Raw genomic sequence first — 2,500 nt, 5'->3', positions numbered from 1 at the left:
GGCACGGCGAAAAGTTGTTGTACCATAGGCACGAGAAAAGTTGTTGTACCATAGGCACGAGAAAAGCTGTCATACCAGGGGCACGGAGGAAAGTTGTTGTACCATAGGCACGAGAAAAGTTGTCGTACCATAGGCACGAGGAGAGTTTGTGTGGCAAAGTGCTACTGAGCGGTGTACCAGGGGCACGGCGAAAAGTTGTTGTACCATAGGCACGAGAAAAGTTGTTGTACCATAGGCACGAGAAAAGTTGTCGTACCATAGGTACGAGGAGTGTGTGTGTGGCAAAGTGCTACTGAGCGGTGTACCAGGGGCACGGCGAAAAGTTGTTGTACCATAGGCACGAGAAAAGTTGTTGTACCATAGGCACGAGAAAAGCTGTCGTACCAGGGGCACGGAGGAAAGTTGTTGTACCATAGGCACGAGAAAAGTTGTCGTACCATAGGCACGAGGAGAGTTTGTGTGGCAAAGTGCTACTGAGCGGTGTACCAGGGGCACGGCGAAAAGTTGTTGTACCATAGGCACGAGAAAAGTTGTCGTACCATAGGCACGAGAAAAGTTGTCGTACCAGGGGCACGGAGGAAAGTTGTTGTACCATAGGCACGAGAAAAGTTGTCGTACCATAGGCACGAGGAGAGTTTGTGTGGCAAAGTGCTACTGAGCGGTGTACCAGGGGCACGGCGAAAAGTTGTTGTACCATAGGCACGAGAAAAGTTGTCGTACCATAGGCACGAGAAAAGTTGTCGTACCATAGGTACGAGGAGTGTGTGTGTGGCAAAGTGCTACTGAGCGGTGTACCAGGGGCACGGCGAAAAGTTGTTGTACCATAGGCACGAGAAAAGTTGTTGTACCATAGGCACGAGAAAAGCTGTCGTACCAGGGGCACGGAGGAAAGTTGTTGTACCATAGGCACGAGAAAAGATGTCGTACCATAGGCACTAGGAGAGTTTGTGTGGCAAAGTGCTACTGAGCGGTGTACCAGGGGCACGGCGAAAAGTTGTTGTACCATAGGCACGAGAAAAGTTGTTGTACCATAGGCACGAGAAAAGCTGTCGTACCAGGGGCACGGAGGAAAGTTGTTGTACCATAGGCACGAGAAAAGATGTCGTACCATAGGCACTAGGAGAGTTTGTGTGGCAAAGTGCTACTGAGCGGTGTACCAGGGGCACGGCGAAAAGTTGTTGTACCATAGGCACGAGAAAAGTTGTCGTACCATAGGCACGAGGAGAGCTTGTGTGGCAAAGTGCTACTGAGCGGTGTACCAGGGGCACGGCAAAAAGTTGTTGTACCATAGGCACGAGAAAAATTGTTGTACCATAGGCACGAGAAAAGTTGTCGTACCATAGGCACGAGAAAAGTTGTCGTACCATAGGCACAAGCAGTGCGTGCGTGTGTGTGGCAAAGTGTTTCTGCGCAGTGTACCAGGGGCATGTTTGAATTTACATTCTGGAGTACCAGGGGCACGAGGATTTTGCCAGTGGTGTTTTGCTTTGTCAGTGGGAGGGGGCTTAAGTGTGGGTCCACGGGGCATGCTGGAGGTCAAGGTCCATGCTGGATATGCGCTGGAGGGTAACTGCAGGAGAAGGAAAGCTAGTGGGGGATTAGAGCAGGGGAGGATGTGCGTCCCCGGGGCCTGCTGGAGGTCAAGGTCCATGCTGGATATGCGCTGGAGCGTAACTACAAGAAAGGTAAGCTAGTGGGGGACTAGAGCAGGGGAGGATGTGCGTCTCCGGGGCATGCTGGAGGTCAAGGGCCATGCTGGATATGTGGTGGAGGGTAACTGCAGGAGAAGGAAAGCTCATGGGGGATTAGAGCGGAGGAGTATGTGGGTCCTCGGGGCCTGCTGGAGGGCAAGGGCCATGCTGGATTTGTGGTGGAGGGTAACTGCGGGAGAAGGAAAGCTAGTGGGGGAGTAGAGCAGAGGAGTATGTGGGTCCCCAGGGCATGCTGGAGGTCAAGGGCCATGCTGGATATGCGGTGGAGGGTAACTGCAGGAGAAGGAAAGCTCATGGGGGATTAGAGCGGAGGAGTATGTGGGTCCTCGGGGCCTGCTGGAGGGCAAGGGCCATGCTGGATTTGTGGTGGAGGGTAACTGCGGGAGAAGGAAAGCTAGTGGGGGAGTAGAGCAGAGGAGTATGTTGGTCCCCGGGGCCTGCTGGAGGTCAAGGGCCATGCTGGATATGCGGTGGAGGGTAACTGCAGGAGAAGGAAAGCTCATGGGGGATTAGAGCGGAGGAGTATGTGGGTCCTCGGGGCCTGCTGGAGGGCAAGGGCCATGCTGGATTTGTGGTGGAGGGTAACTGCGGGAGAAGGAAAGCTAGTGGGGGAGTAGAGCAGAGGAGTATGTTGGTCCCCGGGGCCTGCTGGAGGTCCAGGTCCATGCTAGATACGTGGTACAGGGTTAACTGCAGGAGGGGGGGGGGGGGGGGGGGGTAATGTGGGTTCACGGGGCCTGCTGGAGGTCAAGGTCCATGCTGGATATGCGCTGGAGCGTAACTGCAAG

This window comes from Aulonocara sp. 'chitande type north' Nkhata Bay, linkage group LG18, assembly GCF_057382095.1.
Source record: "Aulonocara sp. 'chitande type north' Nkhata Bay isolate Kocher_YH1m ecotype deep benthic linkage group LG18, A_spYH_male_GT1.1, whole genome shotgun sequence".
NCBI lineage: Eukaryota > Metazoa > Chordata > Actinopteri > Cichliformes > Cichlidae > Aulonocara > Aulonocara sp. 'chitande type north' Nkhata Bay.
This window is presented reverse-complemented; position numbering follows the sequence as displayed.